Below are 11259 nucleotides of genomic sequence, written 5' to 3' on the forward strand. Positions count from 1 at the left end.
CCGCAACTGGAGCGTTGTTTCGGAAAACTACCCAGTCCATGTCTCCGCCTCCGCCTCGGCCCGACAACCCTCGCCGCCGGCGGCCTGCTACGGCTCGCCGCCCTCCGCCGTCGGCCTGCCCGCGGCCTCGCGTGCCCTCCGTCGTCGCTCTGCCTCGGCTCCGCCTCAGCTCCGGCGACCTCGCCCGCCGCCTGCTTGTTGCCGCTCAGCCTCGCCGGAGCTGCCGCCGTTGCCATGGCCTTCCCCGCCCTGCTCCCGGCCCCGTCGGCGAGCTCCCGCGACCACGGGGCAGCCGCCTCGCCTCACGCGGCCAGGGGGCAGCCGCCTCGCCTCACGCGGCCAGGGCCAGCCGCCGTCGCCCACACCGCCGGAGTGCTGCGGCGTCCCAGCCCGCTCTCGGCTCCGCCGTAGCCCCTCGGCCACGTCGGCAAGCTCCCGCAACCAGGGGGCTAGACGCCTCGCCGCCCGTCGCCCCGCACCGCCGTAGCGCGGCCCCATCCCAGCCCGCTGCAAAAAATTCCCGAAACATGACCTTTGTTGCAAAAAATTCTTCCGCAACAGCATCCATGTTTGCAGAAAGACGAACATTTTTTTTCCTGAAACAAACAATTGTTTCTGAAACTCGACCGTTGTTTCAGGATTTAATGGATCCAAAGTTTATTTTTTGCAACAAAGCGATTGTTTCTGCAACTCGAACGTCGTTTCAGGAATTAAATTAGGAGCGGATCGGACGGCTATGGGCGAGATCGAACAGCTGTGGAGGTGATGGATTTTTAGTAAATATCCACCGGTGGATTGGTAGCAGCCCCTAGAAAAAATAACTAATTTATTACGTATAATTTCTTGCAACGTACCAACAACGTGGCTGGATGTGGACGGATGGCGAGGTGAGCTTCTTCTCTGTAGACGACGAGCGATAGTGCTCGTCGGAATCGGCGTTCCTGCACGGAATCTACCAATTGAGCACCATTGCGTGACCATGAGAAGAAGATGAACTCAAAGGAAGTGGTGGTTGAGGCTGGGGTGGACCGGAGGTGAGCTGCGGCCGTGGAGTCCTCGCGGCGGCGCTCTAATGAGATCCGGGGCTGGAGGACCTCCCGGCCTTGCCTCAGTGGGTTGGGGCTTGATATGTGGCCGATGGGTGGTGGTGTGGTGTTGAGAAGAGCGGGGAGGGGCTCTATTTGTAGGTGGACGGGGATGCCGAGTTTGGTTGCTGCCGTGTTGAAACGACCAAAGCTTCGAGTGCTGATCTTCACGGGGGTGCTCCGATGCGATGAGAGAAAGATTAGTGGGAGGCAGGAGCTCATGCGCGGTGTTAGGCACATTGAATGAAGCTCCCGGCCACTACGGGTCACTATGCGCCCGTAGCCGCACGGTGGCCGTATCCGGCGAGCTCGTTACCAGCGTCATGAGAGTCCCAGGTCTCTTACAAGGACGAGAGGGGGTGCAGGATTTCCTGTGGATGTTTTGTGGTGGTGCGGGTGCGCTGCTTCGATGTGATCTGAGGGGTCTGACGACGAGAACACGCGCTTGACATGCCAGCCTCGCGGTCACCATGTGCACTAGTGCACGAGTGCAAGCGAGGTGCCCGAGACTCACAGACCTTGTCTAGTGCAAAGTCCCTTCAATCTAGAGCTCCATCGTGGCTTTGATTCAACTAGAGATGGCATGTGTTGATTAGTCTCTTCGAGAGAAGTTTCTAGAAAAAGACTTTAACAAATTACTAGGAGAGGTTTACTGGGTGGATTGAGGTGAAATTTGGCGTGGGGTAATTACTTGGAAGGGTGCCTAAGGTGGCAAAATTTAAGCAACAAAGGATGTTTCTGGAATATAGTTGCTTGACAAAGTGACAGTTCTACCGAGGCACCAAAGTCAATTTTCTAGCTGAAACATTGGATTGGACTATGGAATATTTTTAGATATTGTGGTAAGATAGGATACCAGGGATATGTGTCCTAATTTTTGGTTGTGAAATTAGAAGCATATGCATCCATGATTTCCTTGCATATTTGGATTTTGAGGCCAACAAGACCAACAAAGAATTCACACTCAACTTGGAATTTAATGAAAGTCATGAAAGTCTCCAAATTTATTTTCAGAAGATTGCATAAGGGAAGGAAAATAATTTCCATAATATTTGCCCTAGTTATTTTGAGTGGACCAAAGTTTGAACATAGTCTAATTTGGGCAATTAAGCTATAAGTAAAGTTATGGATATAATAAGCAAAGCAAAAAAAAGAGAAAAACATACCAAATCAATTAGGCCCACTAGTTATTGACAATTTTTAATTTGACAAAAACCCTTGGAGAAATGTCAATTTGGTCAGGAATATTCCAAAGGTAATTTAGAAACATTTTCTTTTTTGAAGAAAATCAAATTGAAATTTTAAGTAAACATAAAAACAGAGAGCAGAATCTGAAAACAGAAAAAGAAAAAGAAAAAGGCCTAGCTTGCGAGCTAACCGGACTGACCCAGCTAGCGAGTCGACCAGGCCGCCCCACGCTCTCATTTTCCTCCACGTAAAGAAATGGAAATTTGCGGACCACGTGTCTCTGAGTTCTTCAACCCAAATAAATCAGAACGGTAAAATTGACATACATCACATGTTATAATATTTTTGATAACTACTTCCTTTATATCTAAATACATGTAGTGGAGGAGAACTATACTAGTTTTTTTCAATTACAATTATTTAGGTACGAAGGAAGTAGAAAATAGTTTTGTCTCAACTTCTGCATGGTGGTGAACACATAACCATAATTTTGTTATAAAAATAACAGGCATTCTCTCTTAATTGATCGATTTCATTAACGAGACAAACTTCTGGTACTTCCTTAGTTGCAGTCTATTGGTTTGGCAGTAAATATTTCTCCCGTGTCTTGACGCTTACATGTAACCAACTTTGAGTAGAGCCTACTCACCTGTGTGGCTGTGTTGCCTTCAACTTCATATCTTTATTACTACCCAACAGTAGCGGCCAGTCGCTAGACCCAAGCACATAGACGAGTTTGAAGCACTCGGCAATGGTCTACAGGAGTTGACCCGCCATTTAGAGTCACCTTTTTTTTTTTTTTTTGAGAAACCGGTAGGAGCACTGCCTTTGCATATAGAAAGGAGATCAGAGTTTTATATACAAGAGTATACCCGGTTCACTGAAAAGAGATCGGAAACCGAACTCCCCGAAAAAGGAGAAAAAGAAAAAGAACAAGAAAACTATCAGCCAATACCAGCTGGCACATGCGCCCTACCAAATGCGAAGGCCCTCTACTTGATGTCGTCGAAGGCAATGACTGCAACCTCCAGGTGTGTGAGGCGGGTCCCATTGAAGATGCGGCGGTTCCTCTCTTTCCAGGTGTTCCAGATTGTGTAAATGAAGCGGCCGCTCCGCCTTCTCCTATCGTCTTTTGACAAATCGTTGTTAAGTGAATCCCACCAGTCTGAAATCCCCATCAAAGGGGGCAGCGTTGGCGTGGCCCCATAGTCCTCTCCCGTCCACACCTTGACGTGGGCCCAAACCGCGGCGGCAAAGGGGAAGTCCTTGCAGAGGTGCATGACCGTCTCTGGTGGCCCAAGGCAAAGTGGACACCTAGGGTCGTGCGGCCATCCGCGAGCGGCGAGAATGTCGGCCGTGAGTATCTTCCCGTGTAGCACCAGCCAGGCGAAGAGCTTACATTTTGGCTCCGCGTGAGCCTCCCAAATCTTGGCTGGGTTGAACCGGGGGTATGATCCATGGAACTGGGCCGCATAGGCCGAAGCAGCAAAGTATATGCCATTGGTAGTCCACCGCCAATAGATGGAGTCCTCCTGGTCGGGACTCAGGGCTATCTGAGAGATAGCCGTTGCGAGGGCAATAAACTCCTCCAGTTGAGAAGGCGATGAAAGACGGGCCATCGATCTGATCCAATTTTCGTCGTGGAGCTCCTTGAACACATATCTCCGCTTCCTGGTGGCTAGAGTCACCTGCTTAGCCTACTTGATGCCACTTATTTGATTTTCTTTGGCCTAATGCGTAATGATCTACATAAAATCGCACAATAAAGATATATAACCACGAGGAGCAACTTTATCTTTAGCCATCTTTGTATCACCACACACACACCGTCATCACTTTTAAAAAATAAACACAGAAGTTACTAAATCTTAACCTGGGGCGACACAAACACCAACACTTTACACTGACCATCGCATAAGGACACGCTATGTGATCCTAAATCAACCATGCAAAGTACTCACTTCATAAACTAATATAAAATCATTTAGATCATTAAAATAATAATTTAAATGTTTTTATATTATTTTATAGAGGGAGTACCTATCAAATCATACTCGTAAATGATTAAGATGGTGTCATTTCCGAATTAATAGTACGGAGCTGTTATTTGTGGCAGCTCGAGGCCATAGTGTCTTGGTTTCTTGTCTTTGCTAATGTACTTCCTCTGTTTTTAAATATTTATTGTTGAAGAAAATTAGACTAGTTTTTTTCAGTAACAAATATTATGATACAGATGGAGTAGAATATATTGCTACAGCGGACACATTGCAGTCTTGACACCTAGCTTGCGCCCCCCGTACTTGTGGGCTTGTCAACCTGGCCGCCTGTTGTGTTAGGCAAAATTGACAAAAATGACCCCTGGGACGAAAGAACTCACGGATTGACCCCTCGGGAGAAATAATTCACCGGCCTGACCCTTTTATGTGGCGCCCGACACCTCGGCGCCACACTGTACTGTGTGACGCCTAGGGGTTAGGCGCCACACCCCCGACCACGTGGCAGGGAGGGCCCCACCCCCCAGGCAGTGTGACGCCTAAGCCTCAGGCGTCACACATTGTAATGTGTGGCGCCTGACGCTTAGGCGCCACACACTGACTTACAGGGCCACGGGCCAGCCCCCTCCCCACCCCCCTCCCCACCCCCTCCCTCATTCCCCTCCCCCAGCCCCTCTCCCAGCCACTGCCCCCTCCCTCAAATCCTTCTCTACATCATCAAATCTGAAGGTTTGGAGCGGGCATTTGTTGTCCAATCACTCCCCTAAGGTAATCCCCACCTCTCCCCTCATTCTCATCCAAAGGAAAATCTTTTGTGTTCTTTTTTTTTGCAAATTTGAGGAAACCCTAGTTTTTCATGAAATGTGGGATGTATATCATATTGTTTTATTTGTTTGTATGTTAGGATAAGGGGTATGATGGGGTTAGGATTAGGGTTGTTTGGATGTGTGCATTATGGTTGTTTTAGGGTTAGGCTAGGGTTAGGCTAGGGTTAGGCTAGGGTTAGGGATGTTTGGTTGTGTTAGGGTTATGAGGGGGTTAGGGTTATTTGGAAGTTAGGCTATGGTTATTGTAATTGTATGATTGCTCATAAAAAGGTTCTATGTTTTGTTGTTTAGGTATGGGAAGAACATGTGTTTATATTCATCACGTGGACAAGGATGCCTTTTTAAAAGGCAATATTGATCCGGACCCGGATGAGCTTGACATGGTGTTCGATTTGTGTCCTAGCTATGCTGAATTGTTGGAATAAGTCCGAAAGGATTTGAATTGGATGGACCCTAGTGATGTAGTTGAGTTTGCTGGTAGGCATAATGTGGGATTCGGAATGCACATTCGTTGGAAGACCATGCATGTCAACTCCGAGCAACGTTGGCTTGCATACAAGGATACGGTGGCCGAATCACTAGACAAGGCTCTAGAGTTATTTGCCATGAAAACAAATGTTCCTAACTTGTTGGATTTGAACCGGGTTTCCTCTTCGATTGTTGAAGCTATTCCTGCAACCATCAACGAAGAGGCCAGCATTGAACCTCTTTCTTGTGTGTATGAGGCTAACGAAGAGGTCAACATTGAACATGAACCATTGGTAGAGGCTAATTATGAGCACTATGATGATGGTAATGTTCTTCATGACAACAATCTTGGTGATTTGGACAAATATAATTTGCAAGAGACAATGGACCATTCCATTCCGTACTCACGTGGGTATGCCTCTGAGTCTGACGATGAGGGTCCCGATGAAGAAGTTGATGAGGAAGGGTTCACGGCAAAGGAGGCTGAAGCTTTCACGAAGGTATTAAAGCGTGATCACCGGACACCATTGTTCGAGGATCTTAGCCTTGCGGATGAAGCCGTGGTTGACGGAGGCGAAGGCATATTGTTTGGAGTTAGGCCACCTTCTCATCGGGACACACATGGGAAGAATATTATTTTGCCGGGGTCAAAGTTCGAAACATTCTTTGAACTGAAGATGTGGTTGGATGAATATTTTGTTACGCATTACAGGCCACACAAAGTTGTTCATTCAAACATGAAGCTGCGTTACACGGTTGCTTGTGAGGATAGAGGTTGTCCTTGGATTGTCCGTGCAAGACCATGGAAAGGAGGGCCAGGATGGAACATTGTCAGTTGTATGCCTCACATGTGTCAAGGCAAGAGGGTTGATGGTGCCCTATCGGCGCAAAGCCATAGACAACTAACCTCCGAGTTCATCGCTTATAGGCTTTCCAACTCCATCTCCTCTCTTCCTACAATGAGCATAAAAAGCGTACAAGACCTTGTGAAAGCCCTCTTTCACTACGAGGTGAAATATGGTAAGGCATGGAAAGCAAAGCAAGCCGCATTCAAGATGTTGTATGGTGATTGGGAGGAAGCATACAACCGCATACCTAGGTTGTTGGGAGCTATTGCCCACACTAACCCGGGCATGGTTCATGTGGTCGAGCCGTATGGGGAGAAAACAAGGATTAAGAATGGAAATAGGGTTCGCGTATTTGGCCGTGCATTTTGGGCATTTGAGCAATGTGTGAGCGCTTTCCAGCACTGTCGTCCTGTCATCTCCATCGATGGCACGTTTTTGACCGGACAATTCAAGGGCACTTTGTTGGTTGCAATAGCAAGTGATGCCAATAACCGGTTGATGCCTTTGGCTTTTGCTTTGGTTGAGGCAGAGAACAATGTTAACTGGGAATGGTTCTTGCATATTTTGAGAACCAAGGTATTACCGTTTGAGAGGGAAATATGTGTCATATCGGATCGTCATCAAGGCATACTTAACGCGGTTGACATTGTCATTCCCGGCCATGCTCCTTTGCATCATCGATGGTGCATGAGGCATTTCTGTGCAAACTTCTACCGGGCATGTGGTAGCAAGGAGTTGGCGGATGATCTTCAGGATTGTTGTCAAGCATTTTCTGACAAACGATTTGCAAGATTGTACAATGCTTTGCTTGTAAACAAAAAACTTGATGCAGGTGGGCTTGAGTTTCTTAACAGGCACATTGAACTTCGGGCCAAGTGGGCACGAGCTTATGACGAAGATGGCCGAAGATATGGTCAAATGACCAGTAACATGGCAGAATGCTTCAACCGGGTGTTGAAGGGTGTCCGTGCGTTGCCGGTGACGGCAATAGTTCAATACACATTCGACAAGTTGAGAGCATACTTTCTAAAGTACTCACAAGAAACAGATGATCAGATTGCGGGAGAGAACAAGAAAAAGTATAAGTACCAGTTTCCACCAAAGGTTGACAAATGGATGGTATTTCAATCACGGAAGGCTGACACCCAAACGGCTACCCTGTACAACAACGAGGATTGGACATACGAAGTGAATGAGCCTGGAGGAACGACAAACGATGGCCAGCAACACGGAAACAGGGCGTTCAAGGTTTCTTTATCCTTGTGTGATTGCTCTTGTGGGAGACCAAGGTTGCTTCATCTCGCATGCTCGCATTTGTACACGGCAGCTCGCAGTAGGAATGTGGACGTCAACCATCCACTAACCGTGAGGGAGTCCGAGTTCTCGATCATGACCACGAAGCATACATGGGCTCCTAGATTTGAACCATACTTTGATCAATCACAATGGCCGGAGTATCATGGAGTACAACTATGGCCCGACCCAGAGTGGAAGGTTGTGAAACTGGGAAGACGAAAGACAAAGCGTTTTAGAGGAGACATGGATGGATGGGGCCATGGTGGTGGCAGAGAAATGGGGAACAACCAATTCCAAGAGCCTACTGAGAGATCACAATGTGGAGATTGCGGTGTAACAGGGCACAACAGAAGAAGGTGTACGTCGCGAAAGAAGAAGTCCAAAAACAATGATTCCAGGTCAAGCCAACCAAGTCCTAGCCAACCAAGTCCTAGCCAACCAAGTTCAAGCCAACAAGGGACGGGTCAAGGAAGCACGAGCCAACAAGGGACGGGTCAAGGAAGCACGAGCCAACAAGTTCCTACTCAACGTGTTCCTAGCCGACTTGGGCTTACTAGAGGACGTGCTACTAGAGGAAGTGGTGGTGGTAGAGGCAGTGGTGGGATAGGTCGTGGTGGTGCTAGAGGCAGGGGTGGGATAGGTCGTGGTGGTGCTAGAGGCAGTGGTGGGATAGGTGGTGGACTTACTAGGATTGGTATGCGTGGATACCTACAAGGACCATTTCCGTATGTCACATATTTCACTTATCTTTATCATGTTGTTTTTGATGCTCCTTTGTGTGTTATTTTACTAACTATGAGCTATGATGCCTGTTTTGTAGGTATGGCCGCTTCTCAGCCGAACAAGGCAAAAGCGGAGTGGGGGGAGGAGAAGGATGCAGCCAGTGAGGAGCAGCTGTTGATGGATAGGGCTGCAAAGAAGTTGGGAGAGGAGGATGCAGCGGAAGCGCGAAAGAAGAAGGATGAGGAGGATAAGGCAAAGAGGGATGAGGAGTGGCAAATGTTCCTTGAGCATAAGCGATATGAGGCTAGGATAAAGGAGAATGACAGGAAGACGCTAGAGAAACGTAAAAAAGAATATGAAGCTAACTTTAAGAAGATGTTGGCAGAGGCCGCAGCAAAGAGAGAGCGGGAGCATCAGCGCTTCACGGAGAGGGTTAAGGAAGAGGCTTCAAAACTGCGCAAAAGGGAAGAGGAAGAGGAAGAAGAGAGGAAGAAGAAGAAGGGTAAGGGGCCTTGCTCGACCCAATAGAGCCGGATGCTTGTAATCTATGTGTTGTTGAACCTTGTTTGGTTCCGCGCTTTATGACAATGAAACTCCACTATGTATGCACTTTTGGACGTAAGTTACTTCAATAACCATATGTATGTTTGAACTCCACCACCACTATTATGTGCTTTGTGTTGTATGTTTGGACGTATGTATCTGAACTCCACCACTATTTTTGAACTCCTCCTCCATTAAGATGCAGTTCTAGGCATGACAGAGTGTGTGGCGCCTAAGCCTTAGGCGCCACACATGTGTAGTGTGGCGCCTGAGGCTTAGGCGCCACACATGGACTTATACTGGGGGAGGGGGGGTGGGGAGGGGCTGCCCTGAGGCTGTATAAGCCCATGTGTGGCGCCTAAGGCTTAGGCGCCACACATGTGAAAACCTGCTGGAACTGAATATGAAAAGCAATTTCTGACAGCAATAAAGATCTTAGAACAACAATACATCAATATATTGACAGCAATAAGGATCTTGTGAGTGCAATAAAGCAATATATTTCCAGCAATAAGGATCTTTTGATAGCACTAAATGGTTCTCAACAACTGCAACTAGAACTAAATGGTTCACAACTCGAAATAGTTCAAGACTACAATAAATAGTTCAGCTCGACAAGTGCAACACCAACTACAGATCACTTAGGGCCTCGTCCCCTCTTGGATACTAGCTTCTTCCTTCTCGCAACCACAAATTGATCCGGGTCATCGGACTCATCGTCATCGTCATCCTCAACCTCATCCTCCCTGCTTCTCATCCTTGACAAACGAGAGCTCCCGGCCACCGGATTCTTCCCTTTCGCATAATCATCCGGTGAGTAGCGCTTAAATTCCTTCCTGGGCTTCAACACGTAAGCGGAGCGTTGGAAAGCCTTCAACGTCATGTCGTCCGCAGCCTAATACACATGAAGGTTGAAAGTTCAAATTTGAAGGTTCAAGGCTGAAGGTTGAAAGTGCAAACTGCATGGCTATGTCATACCTGATGAGTGTCAGCATCATCCTCCTGAGTATTTCTTTGGGTAATGTCACCATCATCCATATGAGCGCCCGAAGAAGCCGAATCGTCAAGAGTATTTCTTTCGGATGAACCGGATCTCGAAGGTGAAACATATTCAGGGTCACGGCAACCTAAAATGTTGGATAGGCGCCGTAACTTCTTGCCCTGTTCCTGTTAGATTCAAATATAAATGACATATATTAGGTAACCTATAATGTTGCATTCGTGGGAAAAATAATAATAATGACACAACACCTTTATGAATAGACGAAGTGCACATTCTCCCTTTTTTCCTCCAGGTGTGTTATCTAGAATATCTTCGGACTCGTCAGCTTGTTTCTTGACCTCTTTGCGCTATGATCACAAGACAATGACAACAAATAAGTGCAAGTGAATAGGTCCGCTAGAATTCATAATTTACATAGGGGAGCACACTTACCACAAAGTTCAGGACAGGGGCGAAGGAAGTTTGGTACCCTTCGCGAATCAACTTGCTGTAACCGCCTTGGGCAAGTTCATCGTACTCAGTGGGTTCTTCCAATATGTCCTCCTCGTAAGCCGGCGGACAAATCTCGACACGAGTACTCTCCTGAAACCATCTTAGGTAGTTGCTGAACGCAAGAGCACAATGCTGACGGTACTGGGTTCGTTGTATGCTCGAAGTTGCCTGCACACTTTGCTCGAACATAAGGACGTAGCTCTTATGATGCTTCTGCCAGTCCTTGATTTTTCGCTGCCTCCTCCTATCCAACCTGCTTTGAACAAAACACATCAGTAGCTCGCTCAACACTAAGAACAAAACTAATCACTAATTATTTTTTGTTACCTGTGAAGCTGTGTGTCCGTGTCCACCCACTCCGGCGGGTGTGGCTGAAAGTAACCAAATTGACGCAGCACACGATGCGGGAGATGCCACTCAACCGCCCAATTGCATATTAGGGGACAACGCATTAGCCAAAGATGTCTTTCCTGCACGCATAGTGGATTCAGCTGGAACGTGTGTGCATCACCAAAGTTTGTCCCGACACCATATGGCTCCCATTCAACCTACAACACAAGATGAATACCACAATTCATTTCACTCACAACATAGAAGCTGGAAGTCAACTCTGAAACCATCTTACCTGCTCGGGGGTAAGCGAATCCATCTCGTTGGTGTACTGCTTGTACAATAGGTTCACTTCGCTTGCCACCTCCGATACCAAGTCCCACTTGTAAGCCCATGTAGGTTGACGTACAGGGTTGTCGTGGTCATCCCAGGTATTCCACTTTGAGCTTTTAGGGCGTCCAA

This window comes from Hordeum vulgare, chromosome 1H, assembly GCF_904849725.1.
Source record: "Hordeum vulgare subsp. vulgare chromosome 1H, MorexV3_pseudomolecules_assembly, whole genome shotgun sequence".
NCBI lineage: Eukaryota > Viridiplantae > Streptophyta > Magnoliopsida > Poales > Poaceae > Hordeum > Hordeum vulgare.